Raw genomic sequence first — 19,105 nt, forward strand, 5'->3', positions numbered from 1 at the left:
TACGTGTCCTAACAAAAAGGGTCATTTTGACTCAAGTCGAAGCATTTTTACTCGTGAGACCCACAGTTCTTAGTGCTTCTTATTTAGTATTCTAAATTTTCAACTCGATGTGGCGTTTCGTGTGATAATAAGTTGGGAAACAAAAAAAATGGCGGTAAGGTAGGAATCTGGTCACGTGACCTACTCATCATATGGCCTTAAGATTTTCAAATTTTTTCACAGAGCAACAATACATGAAGAAATAAAGTGACAAAATTGGCTGTTTCAGTTTGTGAATTTTTACCTAAAGAAAAAATGCAGAAAGAAACCTACTATCAGCTGAAATATGGAAACTCAACATTCTAACATTTCACAAAAATTCACAACTAACTAGCATCAAAAACGGAGAAGCTAGTTGTAAGCAATGTTAATTAGTTTAGGCAATTAGGTTTGCTAGATTTGTTTAATTATTATCACACTATAAGTACAAAGTGGACAATAAGTTGAATATTTCGGAAAAAACGCAACTTTTCAGCATTCATGAAATTAAATATTAGCAACAATAATAATAAGTGATACCAACTATTCATTTTTCAGCTTTACTTAATTATCTATCTCACTGTAATTGGAAAGTGGACAAAAAGTTGAAAATTTTAGAAAAAGTCGAAACTTTCTAGCATTTTTCAAATTGAATATTATTAACAATAATAATGACTTGTTTAAAGAATGCATGTAAGAATCGAATTATAAGTATGAAGTAATCATTCACGTATTAGCAAACATTTTCATTTAAAAAAGGTAAAAAATCATTGTTAGAGCAAAAAACTCGCAAACCCCATTTTTTCACTTGTGGGGTTAGTTTAGGACTCTATAAAACTGACTTGAGGAGGTGATTTGTGGAAAATAATATTTCATTCGTATTTTGTGACTCATTGTGAAGAGAAATGTTGGGTTTCAATAATATTAGCTGATAGGATGTCTCTTTCTGTATTTCCTACTAAAATAAAAAGTCATAAATCAAAAATGTCCAATTTTATCTCTTTATTTGTTTCTATGCTGTTGCTTTGTGACACAAATTTAAAAACCGCTAACCAAAATTCTCGTGAAAATTTAATATGAGAATCAACAATTACGGGCCCTATGCGCGTTTACGCCCGTGAGCCGCGCGCGCAGCGCGCGATGAGACTGTCGCGCAGCTGGCAGATTTTTTTAATCTGACAGTCTGTACACGAAAAATTTTTTTCTGCGCAATGTCCAGTTTTCAATATTCGCCCAAGATTCGTTTCTTTCGAACAATATGTAGCTAAATGTAGAAACTCATTAACAAAGAACATTATTTTTTGCATTTCTCGACCAATTTTTTTTTACAAAACTTGCTTGAAAATATTATCTTAACACATGCAAAGCAGAAGATGAAGGATTTTTATGAATTCAAATTCATAAGCGTCTTTTTCAACGGTATCTTCAAAAACTTTTAACGTGGTCCAACACAGAAAATTGCATTTGCTTAAGTGTTGAAAATAACTTTGAAACTGGATTTGGCAAAGTTTAAAAATAATCAAATAATTCTTTCTTTTAAAAATAACATGTTTAATATATTACCAAATCTAGATGCTTTAATACTGGCACTTCTGTTTCCTTTTAAATAACTTAAACCTTAACCAAAGCATGCTAATTTTCAACAACAAAAATACCAATAATAATATTGATTTTAGTCAAAGGGTTAAATTTTTTATCAGGAAAGCTTTGTCAATCAACAATGAAAAAAAACCTGCCCGCTATGCGGGCACTTTATCATGGCGCGCTGCGCACGCAAGTTTGAGCGCGCAGGTCAGACAACTCAGCGGCGCCACCAACGAAAAATAAAATTTCATATAATGCATATTTTTTCGCTATTTTTTTTACCAAAATAATAAATTTTGTTGCTTTATTAGTTTACGAGAAAACAGGGCGGTGCTAGCTTGCCTGCAACTCAGCGGCGCTCTCTACAAAAATCATTCAAAAGTCAATAAATTAAACAAAATGTCTAGGTTAGATTTTTTTGCTATCTTTTGCTTTACAATGAGCTATGAATCGCTTTTGTAAAGTCAACCCTTATTTAGAATAACTATCCCCTGTAATGAAAAAGGTATTTAAAAACAGTATTAAAAAATGGCTAAACGAGATTTTTTGCAACCCTTATTTAAAATAATTACCCCCTGTAATGAAAAAAGTATTTAAAAACAGTATTAAAAAATGACTAAACTAGATTCTTTTGCTTTACAATGAGCTTTGAATCGCTTTTGTAAAGTTAGCCCTGATTTTAAAACACTACCCTCTGTAATAAAAAAAGTATTACAAAAATTACTAGGCTAGATTTTTTTGCTATTTTGGTGCTTTACAATAAGCTATGAATCGCTTTTGTAAGGTCGATCCTTATATACAAAAACTACCCCCTCCCCGTGATTGAAAAAAGTATTTAAAAAAGTATTAAACAAATGTCTAGTCTAGATTTTTTTATTTTTTTGCTTTCAAATGTGATATTAAACACTTTTGTAAATTCAACCCTTATTTTAAAATGCAACCCCCTGTGCTGCACAAACGTATTTTAAAAAATAATAAAATGAAGATGAAAAACACTTGTGAACCATGAACAGAATATTTTTAAAGCATAACTAAGGAGCAAAATTATTGTTCACTCCTAATCGTTACAAAAACAACCCACGTATTTGTATCCGAATACAAAACTGAAGTCTCAAGTCAAGAATTGTATACATTAACTGTTGGGACTTTTGTCCTCCTGATTGTTGTGCTCTCTTATTATTCTTCAATGTCATATGAATTTCTTTTGTAAAATTAACTCTTATATAAAAAAACAATATCCTGTAATGAAAACACACATTGAAAAAAGTCGATATGTACATAGATAGAACTTACTTATAAAATAGCAACATGGTACCTTTAAGCGTAATTATTTCTCACCCTATTCGTCACAACAATAACCGCCGTAATGCATATCATTTTCCAGTCTTTCTTTGTGTATTCAAAAAATATAATTTACTTTTTTCGATACACCCTTTAATGCCTTTAATTAACCTTCAGTGCGACAATTAGGTCTATCAATTTAGCACCCCTACAAAAGAAATTCTTAAATTTTTTTTATCAGAATTTAGAGCTTTATTGGGATCTTGAACGCAACAACAACAAATTTCTAGAAACCACCCCCAACTAAAACTAAAACTACCCCCTATTTAAAAACTCAAATTTGGAAAAAAGCAAAAAAAAAGATCTTTTGCTTATTTTGGGCTTCCAAATGCACGCAAAATCTTTAAAAAGATTATTTTTCAGCAAAGTTATATCCACGTGCTAGAAAGGAGTTCATTTCTGACGTTAAGGGTTGGTGCCAAAAATAAGAAAGGGTATTTTTGAGGAGCCCCAAAATCAGAGACACCATTGACACTAGAAAATTTTCAAAAAGATTATTTTTTCACAAAGTTATATCGACGTGGTAGTAAGGGGTTAATTTTAGACATTAAGGGTTGGAGCCAAAAAATTGGAGTAGCTATTTTCGAGTAGCCCAAAAATCAGATTATCTTTTGACACTGTAAAATTCTCAGAAAGATTATTTTCTTACAATTTCATATCTACGTGGTAGAGAGGGGTTGATTTTAGACGTTAAGGGTTGGAGTCTAAAAATCGGAGTGGCTATTTTTCAGAAGCCCAAAAATCATCGATATAATTAGATATGATTAAATATGAATTAGATATGACTACGCAAATATGATATCTACGTAGTAGAAATAATCTTTTTCTGAATTTTAGAGCGTTACTGCCCGGAGAGAAATTCCAATAGATTTATTCACCGAAACGTATAATTTTAGAGCAAACATTTTTACGTGATTCAAAGTCTCGGACTCTGTGATCTGAAAGCATAGAATTCGAGTCCTGAGATACAAGGGGCATGGCTCAACGGTTGAAACATGTAGAACTATGCTTTGAAAGCAACGGTTCCGAGATCTTATCCTGCGCCAATGCGAAATAATATCAAGAAGTAGCGGCATGAAGGCACTTGAAACTTATACTGCGTACAGTTTCAAAATGTTTGGGATCATCAAAAATACCAGGACAAATTTGGGGGTTTCAAGCCTTAACGTTAAAAAACAGCCAAATCTTAACAGGCAATCTTGACTTTGTCCAAAAATAATATTTTTTAAATTTTACAGTGTTACTAGAGTCTCTGGCTTTTACGCTCTTCGACAACAAATTTAAAGTGACACATAAATTTTAAATAACATTTTTAATTTAAAACCTTTTAAATTAAAAAAAAATATTATCCAGAATTTTTAATTGAAAGGATTACAAATGAAAGAATTTTAAATTAGATAAAACTTTGAAAAAAGGACAAAGTTTCAAATGGAGCACGCCTAAGGTGCGCGCCTGTTTGATCACGCGCTTTGGTCTTCATCTTTGTACTTTCTCGACATTTGGACACAAACATTTTAAAATTAGGGTTTAAGCATCATCAGCTGTAATTTTGAACCAAACGACGCAAAATGTAAAAAAAAAGTCTTAAAGAGAAATGATAGCTTTTGATAGATTCTGCGAAATGCCTTAACTATGTTTTAATAGGTCTCGTTATCTCTTTTTCATTTATGGTAATTACTATGTAAAAAATCGAAAATTCCAATATTGCGCCTAAAGACGCGAGATACGTAAAAATCTAAAAGAAGACTTGTGGGATATTTTTCTTTATCCATAAAAAATAATATAAATACCAAAATTCTATTTCATTCAAGCATTCCAATTACAAAGAATATATATCTGAGCGCGAAGCGCGAGATTCAATAGACTAGCGCCCTAGGTGTGCTAAAACTTGCGAGACGCGCGAGCAGCGCGTTATGAGAATGTGCCCGTAAAGCGGGCAGATGTTCATCGGTAATGCTATTTTTTACGTTTAAAAAAAAAACTATGTATCTATCAAAACATTTTTAAAAGCAGATTTGTAGGTCTTTTTGCTATTTTTTTTTCGCATTTTCGATTTTTCATACAAATTCAAAAAGTTTTTATTTTAATCCTGTAGGGCTTTTAAAATTTTCATTTTTTTTGTTTCTTGTTATGAAAATACTATAGTTCTGATTTTTTGTGTGTGTAAAAAGTCGTAAGGATAAATTTTTCGACTTTTGAAGCACAATGAATAATCACACATCGAAGTTTCAAATATAAAAAATGTTCTCAAAAATATTTAAAATTCTGTAACTGTTTAAACTTTCTGAAAAATTGCTGGCTAACTAACTCGTCTTTTTTCTGTTACACTCTTAAAAGTGCGTAAAAGAGTAACTTAATCTGATAATTCTTTTGTAAGTCATCGTGTTTAAAGACCACAGCAACGATGAGAACGACAAGAACACAGGCAGACATACATCAACATACAACCAAATAAAAATGTCAGATTATAATTTTGGAAAGTATAGTAACTCAAAACGTTCCAAAATGAGGGTCCTTAAATAGAAAGGGCACATAAACGCATTTCGCCGGAATGAGTTTATGTGCCCTTTCTGTTTCCTTTCTAAATATGAATCATTGAAAAATTTACTTATTCAAATATTAGTTAGACATTTCACTGATTAATCAGTGATTTCGGACTTATTCACTAATCAGTTCAGTAACACCAGAGTAAATTATGTGAAGCATAAACTCTAAATTTGTAAGTAAAGCGTTGTTGTTACTCTTTTACTTAAGAGGGCTGGGGACATGAGCTTTTGTAAGGTCATCGTTGAACTCTATTTTCTTCGAAAGTACAATGAAAAATATGACATATATGGTTATTCTTCATTCAGAAAAGAATGCTCTATGTCTATAGGGTTTTGAAATTGCAATAAACATTTCTTAAATTAACAATAAGCTTAGTCAAAGTTACCCTATTTTTGAAGACTAATTTCTCGGCTCGCAATGATTATTTCACAAATTTACAACATTAATAACATCTATTGACTTTTTATCTACAAGTGTAGGTACCTATCTAAACAATTTTCCTTAAATAAATATGAAAAACAGAGTTTAACGAAGTGTCTGCATGGAGTAAATTTAAGGCCAGTAACTACCGATCCTAACGGCCGAATATTACGGAAATCTTTAGGCACGCCCACGCTGTTGTACTCACTGCACTGCATGTCCCTTACCTCACCCCGGACAGCAGCATGGTCCTAAACCAAGAAGGTCACAATGCCTACTCTGTGTTTCACATCTGGCACCAATCTCAAGAAAACCTTCTTAGATTCATTTCTGAATTTTCTCTTAATTCTCTAATGAAATGAACGAAATTTTAAGTTCCAAAAAAGTTGGCTGAACATACTTCTCTGACGTTCAACGGATTTGCACGTTTCTTGAAATTCTGAGTCGAATGATATATACTTTTAGGAGTCACTTTTTTCATGACAATGAAATACAATAATTCTTCAAAAGTAGGGTAACTGACAGGTTATTGTTTGTATAATACCATTTTTTTATGAAAAAAGTGAATCCTAAAAGTATATATCAATCGATTCAGAATTTCACGAAACGTGCAAATTCTTTGAACGTCAGAGAAGTATTTTTAGCAAATTTTTGCAACTTCCGTCAAGATTCGGTAATTACTTGCCTTCAATTTACTCCGTGCAGATACTTACTTGACCTCTGTTTTTTCATATTTACTGAAGAAAATTGGCTTAGATAGGTACATATACTTGTAGATGAAAAGTCAATAGATGTTATTAATGTTGTAAATTTATGAAATAATCATTACGAGCCGAGAAATAGATCTTCAAAAGTAGGGTAACTTTGACTAAAATTATTGTGAATATACCATTTTTTTATTTCAAAATTTCAAACTCTGACGTTCAACGAAATTGCACGTTTCTTGAAATTCTGAATCGAATAATATATACATTTAGGAGTCACTTTTTTCATAGAAAACGGTATTATAGCAACAACAATAAAAGTAATGATTATTTCACAAATTTACAAAACAATAGGCATGTAACAATATGTATGTAAAACCATTGATAATAATTATAACTTATGTGGAATGCCTGGATTGGTAAACGAGTTAGGAAAATAAAGCTTTAACGATCAACTAATATTGAAAATATTGACCGATTTTTTAAAACCTTTTTTTGATTTACTCATAATAATATAACGAGGCTAATGCAATACATTAAAATTTAATTAATGAATATTGTAACAGATTATGATTTCTATCCTCTGTGTCTAATCTCAATATTTTTGACTATAAGTTTATACCCTGTTTTCATGATTTGTAGCACAAATATTGGTGAAATACTACAACCCTATAAATAAGGATTCCAGAAACTACTATTACGTCATCCGAATGTAATTTTGTTTGTCATGAATTCTGTAACATTTAGTCCAAACATCTCGTTCGTTAGAAAGTCTTTTTACTGTATTAAGTAGGTAATACGCGTTTTTTGTTGTTGCTAAAATGGTTTATTAAAAGATCCGGATAAATATTCCAAGTTTTCTATAATGACACCCGTGCGTCCCGGGAATATTTTTGACAAAAGTTCCAAAATTTTTGTTTGCGTAGACTGGCCTGTCCCATTGAATCTTAGAGCAAAATGTCCTATTCAAAATTGAACTAGATGAAAATCTGAAAAAGTTGAAGGCACAAAAAATCTCCTATCTTCAATAGGTGCCAAGTTATGGTTCTTCAAATAACCCGGATTTTTTTTAGAAGTTGAAAAAACTGAATTCTGAAGTTTGTGTATGTAATTTGAAACATGTAAATATAAAAAAATTTTAATTCGATTGAAGTAGAAGCAATTTCGAGTAATTCTAAAAAAATGTAATGACCTAGCTCCAATAGGTCATAAGTTTTGGCTTCACAAAGATGAATACTTTTAAACTATTTTTCAGGGCAAATTACTCGCCTTCAGATTTTTCAAAATCTTCGCTTCTTGATAAAGATACGTACGTAGTTCAAGAGAAAAAGTAGCAGGGCAGTAAATGGTGCGTAAATTAAAAAAAAATACTTTCACTTTACTTTACTTTACTTATTGCATGAAAATGTCTGAGTTATTTTTTAAAATGATGAAAAATCATTCAATAGTTTTTAGAATTCTTCAATCATCACCATACGATTAAATATTGTCCCAATATTATTTATAATTAAAAAAGTATACATTTTTATCGTTTTATTTAAGTTTAACACCCACTTTTACTATACTCCAGAGATATAACAAAAAAGTAATTTGCAAAATAAATAGTAATTAATTGCGAACATTTTTTCAATAATTGTTAATTGTCCTGCTTGAAATGAATACATGTACACCTACAAAAAAGTTTTGTTGACTCAAATTTTGTTTAAATCAAGGAAATTGAAGAAATATTTCGTTAATTTAAAAGGACATTTTTTCTAAATTAAACAAATATTTCGTTCCTTTAAACCGAATATTTCTTTGAATTGAAAAAATATTTGATTGCTTTAAATAAAAAATTTCTTTAAATTAAAGAGATATAATTTTTTATTTGACCTTCAGATTTCTTTGAATGAAATAACCGTTTTGTTTGAAAAAAGAGAGCCGGTTAGTTTAAAATGAATATATATTTTCTTTGCATCCAATAATGAATTATAAATAAAAAGTAGGTTAACAAGAAGCAAATAATTCCATTTAATTCAAAACTGTGATAATTCTAATTAAATACAAGCAACAAATCTTTGTTTTTCTTCCCATAAGGATATTTTTTCAATAATCGGATTAGACCACTCGAGTTTCAAGAAACTTGCATGGTCTATTTGTTCAACAGAGGCAATAAGTTTATTTTAATATTCTTGTGTGTGAATGAATTTTATGCTTTCCTAATTGACAATTCTTCACGAAAATTTAAGGTAAAAGGATAAACTGTGACGAAATTTTGCACAAAAGTAATAAAAATTTACACGAAAGCGAGGTTAGAGGTGAGGCACATCCCTACACTGCAATGATGTCATGCACTTCTTCATAGAAAATGTTAGTGTTTTAATTTATTACTCACAGCCGTCCGCCTCCGCGTCTTCAAAAAAATTTAACAACACGTGTTCCGAAAGACGCAATAGCGTAAAATAATCAAACTTATTTCAAAATACTGACTCTAAAAAGCATGATTTCTTTTATTGTTTCTAATAACTTTTTCAATTAAAAGAATTTTGTTTTATATTAAGCAAATCATTCAAACAAATAATTGGTTTAAATTAAAGAAGCTACGTGACATCATTTATTAAAATCAAATACATTTTCTATTGATTTCAAAATATTTTTTTCTGTTTAATCGAAAGAACCTAGTGATTTTTTTTTTTAATTAATAAGAACTTTCTTCTAGGTGTATTACATTTTTAGGCATTCACAAATGAAGTTTTTAACTGCAAAGGGACTATAAACAAAATAATTTTAAAATAAAAAATTTATATCGATTACAATTCTTCTCAGTGTAATATTTGGTTGTTTCGCGTTTTAGATTATTTTGCAACTTTTAAGAATGAATTTTGAATAACAAATTTTATTCAACATTCGTCCAAAGTTTTTTTTTAGGTGTTTAAGACTATTTTAGAGCGTTGAAGAATTACATCAAATGTAATTTTTTTGAAGCGTTTACAATTTATCACAAAAATGAAACTTATAACTTTTTCCGAGGGGAAAAAAACTGAAAACCAACTTTTTTCGCTATATTTCTATTTATATTATAAGATTTTGAAATTTTAGAACAAATGGACCATTTATTAAATGCATTTTTTCATTTTCTAAATATTTCTATGGTCTGCATAGTAGCACCCCGATCGCGGAGCCATCCGTCAACCACACAGTAGGGAAAAAGTACATTTTTTGGTTCAAAATACGATTCCGGCTGAACCTATGGACCGATTAAAATTTTTTTTTTCAAAGCTGATAACATTTTTTTTTAAATTTGTCGAGCCTGGTTCCTAATTTAGGTCGACGTTTCATAGATTTACATTATAAATATAAAGATATTCTATCATGATACAATAAAACAAATTTTATAAACAAATTTTTTGTTGAAAATGTGTTTTATATAATTTTCAATAATTTAACGTTTTTTAAAGTTATATTGCAAGAAATATGAATGGAAACAATATTTTAATAAAAAAAAGATTTCTGAAGACAATTCTTGTTAATATTATAAACAAATGGATTATTCAGGCATTTATCGTTAGAAAAATTCGTTTTTTTCTATGCCAATTTTTTAAAATCAGGAACCTCATGATAATTTCAGCAAAATTCATAATTTGTTTATAAATCTTACGGTTTTTTTAAACGAATTTAATAAACAAATGCATTAATTGGACATTTGTATACGGAAAAATTCGTCTATTTTAAATGCAGGTTCTTTTAATTGGAAACTTTACGATAATTTCAGTAATATTCATCATTATTAGATTTATTTGGTCTTTTTGTTAAACAAATTTAATTAAATAATGCATTATTCTAGCAATTGTCGACGTGAAAACTCGTTTATTTTCAAAGTCAATCCTTTTAATTTCAGAAAAATGTTCTTTTTTTCATTCAGTACTTACAGTTGGCCAACACAAGAGGGTTTGAATACAGGGAATGATTTAACAATACATTTAATAATTGTTATAAATAAATTCTATGACATATGAAAAGTCCGGACACTCATTTGTCTGAAGAAAGTTTCTCTGCCAGACTTAATAAGCTAATTCGCATACATTGTGGTACGCGGCTTTCCCAAGACATTATGTCATCTCCCTGAACCAAATGTTTATGATTATTCTTGTTGGAAACTATTCATCTTTTAGCAATCGCGGATTGACATCATTTTCTACGATTAAATAGGTCCTATTTATTAGATGGCTTGAAATCAACAGCTCCTGCACACCCGAGTAAAAATGCTTCGTCTTGAGTTCGACTTGAATTGCCCCCAATCAAGACATGATGAAGTCGAAATGTTCGACTTGAGCATGTCTCAGTTTTGAGATGGAGCCAGACTGCAATTAATGCCTGTGTGATAAAAGCTAATCTTTGTTAATGGTTAAACAATCTTGTATATTTTCATTATATATATATATATATATATTAAATCAATTTATTTACGGATTGTTATTTGTGTTATACTTGTTTGACGATGATACCGAAAATGTTGTTTGTTTTTACGTATTTCTAACATCGATGCTTGGAGAGGAACTCAAGACATAAATAAGTCGAAGCATTCTTACTCGGGCAGTTTCTTCAACTTTTAGCGTGAATGTCTCATTGATCTAAAGTTAGGTAACGAAAACAACGCATTTTTTGTTTAGATGATTGTTTTTCTTATTCGCGTAGCATCCAGGCTTGATTTAATATAAAAAATCATCATTGCTGGAGGAATTTGATTTTGTATTTTTTAAACTGTGAACCATACTTTTGTTCACTCCTGACAAAGATTCTCTTTCTTTGTTCACGTTACTCATTTTTTATGTAAAAAGAGTCTTCTCATCGTTTTTACTCGTATGTTCTGAGCTATTTAGTTTCCAGTATATTTGATACTTTCTGTGAATGTGTGCGTATTGGTGTATACATACAATTTAGAAATGGATTCTATAAGAGTGTCGAATAAGATTCTAAGTGATCTGTTGATCGGAAGTTCTAGTAAAAACGTAAGAATTCTGTTGGATTATCTTCGCATGGCTAACTTGATAGATAGTGAGCAATTCAATTTGACCCGAGAAATCTTGTTGCGGCACTTCATTTCGTCTTTTGAAAAAAGAAGGAAGAGTGCGATCTATAATGCAGACAAATTTTCCGAATTGAACAGTGCACGGCTATCATCTGACTCCATCACAAAATTAGGCAGAAGGTCTTTAGAAGATTTTGAGACCAGTCCCAAATCGACTAAAAGAAGGAAAATACTCTCTTGTTGACTCTCATCCTCAAATTGAAGTTGAGAATGCTTTTTTGAACAATCTGTGTTCTTCTGGAAAGAGCAACTTGGCTAAGAAGATAAGAAGTATGATATCGAAAGCCGTAGGTAAAGAACATGGAGAACATAAAGAATTTGAAGGACAAATTGAGCCATTAACTTTAGAAGAAGCTATTGCTCTTGCTGAAGATACAAAATTGACGAAAAATCAATATGAAACTATTAGACCCCGTGCAGAAATTTGGCGTGGGGCCGGTCGGGCCCCGATCGGTAAAAATGTGGGACCGATAGGGTAATCTGTCTAGCGCCAGGCCGTCAATGAAACGCCTAACCAGACCAGGCCCAGTTCTTTTTTATTATAAGCAATGGCGTTTCAACTTCTAAAAATGTCCATCAGGTTGAAATTAATTAATCATAATAAAAATTAATTAAATGCATATTCTGTAAACAATATTTGAAATAACCAGAAATATTTATTTCAAAAATGTTCTTTTATTGTAAAAGTTGTTTTGTCTATATTGCTTGTTAACAGTCTTAAAAAATAAAACGATCTAATAAATGATAGCTCAATTTTTTGACAAAAATATTATCTATAAACACCTCGAATTTTTCCAGAAGAAATGCAATTGATAGGAAATTAAATTCATTTACAGAAAAATTTTAATAAATCGTAAATGATAGGTCATTTCAGATGATTTTCGTTGTTTAAGTGACAAATGATTTTCTCTGGAATCATTCGAAAATGTCAAGTTTTATAGACAACATTTTTTTCGAGAAACGAAAATTGTTAATTAAAATATTTCTGGTTATTAACAAGTTTTAAAAATAAAAAACAAACCTTTTCCTCGAAACTGATACCATCTACAATAATCTTACATTTCTCCAAATTATAATTAAATTTTGTAGTCTGAACCCTCTTCTTTTCGTGCCTGTAGTAATATAATTGTAACTTAAAATAAATTAATTGGAAATTCAAAATATTAAGGTGCGTTTCATCCGCGATCTGGCCCCGATCGGGGCCAGATCGAGAGTTTTACACGGGATAAAGATCTTGAAAGGAAACCACTGATTTCGAGCGACCCAAAAATTTAAATCAGAGGCAAAATTGAAAAAAGAAAGTAATTCTGCTAGATCCAGAAGCTCAAGACTTGCTCAAGACGTAACATGAACGCCTGAAGTCATATTTGGCAGTAAAAAGATGAACTTTCTTCAGATTCGTAAGTGTCCCGACTTTTCATATGTTATTGAATTTATTTTTAACAAACATTGAATTAAAAGGAGTAAAATTTAAAAAAACAACGAGTTTTTCCGTCGACAATTTCCTAAATAATGCATTTGTTTATTAAATTTGTTTAAACAATCATGAATCTTATGAACTGATTGTAAATAGTGCTGAAATTAATATGAAGGTCTTAATTAAAAGGACTTACATCGAAAAAAAAGTTTTCCTTAACATATGCCATAATAATACATTTGTTTATTAAATTTGTTTTAAAAAAAATTATCAAATAGTGATGGATGTTGCTAATATTACCATGGAGTCCCCAATTAAAAGGACTGGTATGAAAAAAAAACAATTTTTCTATCGACAAGTGCTCGAATAATGCATTTGCTTAATAGGTTTGTTTGCTAAAATCATAAAATTTTTCAAAAAGTCGTGAATTTTCTGAAATTATCATGAGGTTTCTAATTTTTAAAAGGTGACATCGAAAAAACTAATTTTTCTGACACATGCCTGAATAATGCATTTGTTTATTAAATTTGTTTATAATATTAAGGCCATGTGACGAGTATAGCAGCTGATCAAGTCTGCCCTAAGATCAATATGTTTTCACCCGTATTGAAAAATAAGAGTTTAAATTGCGCGGAAATTCTTTTCGGGAAATTCTATTAAATATTAAAGGATCGCTTATGCCCTTGTAAAGAGTTAGAAGAAAGAAGTTTATTTATGAAAATAATGATTATCGGCGGACGCATTTAGACTTTACAGCAGAAGTTTGACTTATAGCTTTCTCTGTCGGTAATTATGCAATCTGTTTTACCCATAGATCTTGTTTTGTGATTTTGTTCGAACGTCTTAATAATACAGCCAGGTTTCGTCGCCTGTTATAATACTATTTACATCCCGCGAAGATCCCGATTCAAATTTTTTTAGCATTTTTTGGCACCACTTTACTCTCGCTGCCATTTGCTCCTCGGTCAAAGCATGTGGTGCCCATAGAGTACATACCTTCCTAACATGTGAATGTTCATGCAGAATTCGATGGACTTCCGGTGCACTTATGTGTAACATTTGCTCTATCTGCCGGTACGTGGTTCTTCTATTAACATTCAGTAGATTATTCACAGACGCAATGTTTTCCGATGTTACCACTTCCGGTAGTCGAACTGAGTTATCGCTCGATATTCTTCCCTTGTTCACGACGCCATTTCTCAATCGTTTCGGGCTGCGTGCTTAGACTGTACTGAGACCTAAGTCAACAGGTTTCCTCTTCCTAAGTAATTTTTGACGCTCTTTCTGATGACGCAAGGATCATCACTCTTCTTCCAATAGGTTTCGCGTATTGCAAACCTTTCGTAGCGCCCTACGTATTTAATGTGCCAAATTTTTAACATGATGTCTCATTTTTTGTGGACGTAAGTTGGGAAAGAAAAGAACCAATCCAACTTCCACTTGTATTTTGTTCGAAATTTTTGTTTCAAAACTTTCACCGGAACAAAGCAGAGACATGGACTTTATTACCTCCTCTTTCATTTCCTAAACATTCAGAGCAATACCTCATTTCGTTTAGACGTAAGTTGGGAAAGAAGAATTGAGGACCAGGTTTGGTCACGTGACACTCTCGTCACATGGCCTTAACAAAAATAGTCTTAAGAAAAAATTTTTGCATAAAAATATTGTTTCCGTTCAAATTTTTTGCAGTATAACTTTAAAAAAATTTTAAATTATTGAAAATTATAGAAAACACATTTTTAAGAAATAAGTTGTTTATAAAATTTTTGTTTGTTTATTGTATCATGATGGAATACCTTTATATTTATAACGTAAATCTATGAAAAGTCGGCGTCAGTACGTGACGGATTACCGATTATCTGTACTCGCGACCAGTACTGGGCCAGTACTGCGCCGGTAGTGAACTTGGGCTGACTACTAATTTTTTCACCTCATATTAAACGACGAAGCTTTCGTATAATGATTGTTGGTAAAAAAGTGCAAAGAATATAGACAGAAATAACCCTCAATTCTTTTCCTTATTATAAATTTATAATCTGTGTGTATGCGCTATTGGGTGTGAGAGATTAATCAAGAAATAGATGGCAAGGAAATTTTTTTCTACGATACAAAAATAACTATAAAATAAACTGTCGTTCCTTTTTTTTATTTACCTTTTTATCACGATGGTTACTTTTTTTGAAAAATTAACTAAGAAAAAGTTGCATACATTTAAGAACGGTCCTCTCGTGTCCCCTGTAAAAATAAATACTATCTGTAAGCTACGATATAGGCCTTTTAGAACCATATATCGTAGGCAGTCATATTCTAGTCCTCAGAATATTTAATAACCCTGTTCTATATAGAGAAAAATAGATATTGAAAAGTAAATATTACAAACTTTGATATTTAACCATAATATATAGTTATTACGGCATAATATCTATTAACTTTTACTCAATACATAAGATATTAAAGGGCAATATCTGTTCATATTGGAAGTATACAACATGTGATATTAACAGTTAATATCTAATATATTAAAAAAGCGAAATTTTATAGGAGCAATGTCGTTGACGTGTGGAGTTTCGAATACAGATTTTGGCTCCGCTTTTTCTGTATTTTGAGCTTTCGTCGAGTTGGTTGTGGTTTTTCGGATACATATTGCGCGAAAGTTTTAGTGGAAAATGAATTAATTGTTTTTAGATACATCATAATTTTAAATTATTTGAAATGCATAATAGTGAAAAAAAGGCGAATGCTTGAGGATTCGGATATGAAAAACAGAGGAATCCGATATAAAATCCTTTTGCATTTTATAGAAAAAGACACGCTTTATAGGTAATTTTTGCAAAATTAAACAATATTTCTGGAATATCTTACATTCTCCTCTTAACTATTTCTGATATTGTCAGTTAAAATCTTCTTTTTAATATCTACGCACTCAGAAAAATGTGTGTTTGAATTCATATAATTGAATCAGACAAATTTTTTGCTTAAATTGAAAAAAAAGGTTTATTTAATTTTAAGAAATGAAACCTATTTGCCTTATTGATTGAAACGAATAATTTGTGTAGTAAAATTTGTTTGATTTAAACAAAACAGAAAATTCCATAGACAATATGTATTGAAATAAATCATCAATTTGGATAATATTATTTAATCCTTACATAAGTTAGGTTAACAAAAACTGTAATGCATTTATTGCATTTTTTGAATAAATTAAAATAACGTTCAGATGTGTGTTAAAACTATAAATACGTAAGGATAGAATGTATTAAAAAATAAATACTGTTTATTTTTCTAGTAAATGAAATCAAGTCATCTTCAAGTTTAAAATCTACCGTGCCTGGTTTGTATAAGTCTTTTCCGACAATTTCGACATCGAGGTCCCATGGTGTAATGGTTAGCACTCTGGACTTTGAATCCAGCGATCCGAGTTCAAATCTCGGTGGGACCTAAATTTCCATTTTTTTACACACCAATGTACCGTAAGTGCAATTTAAAAAAATGTAATTATATCTTTTGTAATATTTCATTTTAATCAAAACATATTAAGATATAAAATTGGCACACATTTTTTAATAATTACTTTAATAGATTGTTTTTATAGGTAGCATTACAGATACAGATATTTTTCCAGAACAAATAATTTATATCGAACAAATGTTTAAATTTCGGTCGAATTCGACCACAAAACTTAAATTGATTACTTCATTAATGTTCAAATGTTAAATAATAAAAATTTTTAATGCCTGAAGGTTAAGTTTTCAATTAAAAAAATCGACAAATTCTGATTTTTTCAGGCACCTTAATTTCCATTTTGAAAATATTCTAAAATGCACCTTCTATTGGAGGCTGAATTGGGTATATCATTCCACCTGGAAAAGGAAGTCACTTTTTTGTTGTTTAAAAACGACAAAAGCAGCCATAGCATGGAATACTTCATATAGCTTTTTAGATAAAGTAGGAGCTCTCTAATTTGACGTTTATACCTCAACTAGCGTGAAAATTTAAAACAATTTTTGTAACGTATTTCTATAATATGTGTAGTAGTTGCATCAATGAATTGCCCATTTATACAATAAACACTTAGCTTTGTCTGATATAACTAATGCATGAGTACTGCTATTCTACTATTAGATATACTTAATCAACAATTATAGAAATACATTTAAGTAATTGACAACGTATTCTACATTGTTCAGTGAATGCTATTTTATTTATAAAAGTGAGAATCCTTTGTTTAAGAGTCCATTAGCGTGTACCCATTAATTACAACGATGTAACGGATAAATCGTTCATGTTGCAATTATTCATCCATTAATGTAATGTACACGAAGTCGTTACACTTTTATCGTTCGTTTTCACGAAACCACTGATTCAGCGATTTAGTCCGTCTGTCTATGAAGGCTTATCTCTCGAATCGGACCTGCTGGTCGAGACTTTTATTGCCCAGAACTTTATTTCTTCACATTTATGTTTCTTTCTGTACGAAAGTGAAAATGTAAATTATTATGGCAAAAGCGTAATCGCTGAAATCCGTCAATCTGAATTGCATATTTGTTGACGATCATATCTATGTAATGAGTATGAATTACAGTTAATATGGAGGGTTAGTATTTTTTGCACAGGTTAACGCACCTGCAGTTGTCCATCAATGAAAAATTGTAAAAAATAACTTTCAAAATTTGGAAAAGCTCCTGGTCTTTGTCTTATGCAAGATCATATAATTATAAACATATTTGGAAAAGACCCCTGACTAAAGTATCTGCCAACCGCAAAGGCACATTCTCGTCGCCTGCTGCGCGCTCGCACTGAGAAAAATTGACTATACGAAGTGGATATTACAAGTTGAGGATAATAACCTGTAATCCAAAGTATAACCTATAGATGTTAGATTCTTATAAACTATTGATATTAATTCGTAACATCTGGAGATTATAAATCATGCATGCATGTGCGCGCCAATTCTACAGAAAATTCTAAGTAAATTTTAATAATTGACCCTTGAGCCACTTACTCTCAAATATCCCGGAGCATCCATTTTGTCTATACGTCTCAGCGTACTTTATGTTGCCACGTGTGTTGTCTATTTCACACATTATGTGTACTCAATTCAATAAATTAAACAAAGTGTTACATAAATTAATGTATTTGCACAGCGAAACTCTGGTGTTAAATTTGTTGCAGCTCAAATTTCATTGGTCTCCCAATGAGCATTTGAGAGAATTTTCAGTCTTAAAATTATTTCTCTGAACGTAGTTGCACATCTGGGCATCTAGGGGAATGTATAATTTGGATACTGAATTTTAGCTCATGCCGAGAGTCGTGGAGTGCGGAACCGCGCTGTCAGCCACCTGAACACCTGTCAAAGCAACTATTCACTTTGCGATATTAGACTAAATAATTGCTAATAAAAAAAAGAAAAACGGAATGAAAAAATATTTACCTAATTTTCAACTTTCTTTCATTTAACACTGCGTACTAATCACTTAGAATGAAATGATAACTTCCTAATGCAACATCCAAATGTTAGGCTCCCGAGTAAAAATGCTTCGACTTGAGTTCGACTAGTTTATGTCTTGAGTTCGTCTCCAAGACATCGATGCCTGGCTGCGTCTCAAAACTGAGCCGAGACATAGGCCGTCGTCTTACTTTTATGGCCACGACAGGTGAGACGGCGTTTACTTGTCTCAAGTCGAGCCTTGTCATAGCTAAGACGACGTTTACTTGTCTGAAGACAACCCTTGTCTTGGCTGAGATGGTCGAAATTTTGTCGGCTCATAAATGAGATTAAAATGGATAAATGAAAAATGTGTAATTATTGAATTAGAACGAGTATAACCCTTAAACATTTTCTTGAAAAAAAATTGTAACTTTCTAGAAGGATCCCCTAAGCTGTTAGAAATACGTCAAAACAAACAACATTTTCGGTATCATCGTTAAACAAGTATAATACAAGCGAAAGTCAGTAAATGAGTTGATTGAACATATATATTGTATAAAAATATACGACATTGCTTA

The 19,105-nt window shown here is 31.0% G+C and overlaps 1 non-coding gene across 1 annotated transcript; it reads left to right on the plus strand.

The window, feature by feature from the left end:
- Positions 1 to 16,466: 16,466 nt before the first annotated feature.
- On the plus strand, positions 16,467 to 16,538 carry Trnaq-uug. The gene has a single exon. It is a non-coding gene; the product is annotated as a tRNA-Gln (tRNA).
- The last annotated feature ends 2,567 nt before the right edge of the window (positions 16,539 to 19,105 follow it).

This window comes from Belonocnema kinseyi, chromosome 4 (assembly GCF_010883055.1).
Source record: "Belonocnema kinseyi isolate 2016_QV_RU_SX_M_011 chromosome 4, B_treatae_v1, whole genome shotgun sequence".
Classification (NCBI taxonomy): Eukaryota; Metazoa; Arthropoda; class Insecta; order Hymenoptera; family Cynipidae; genus Belonocnema; species Belonocnema kinseyi.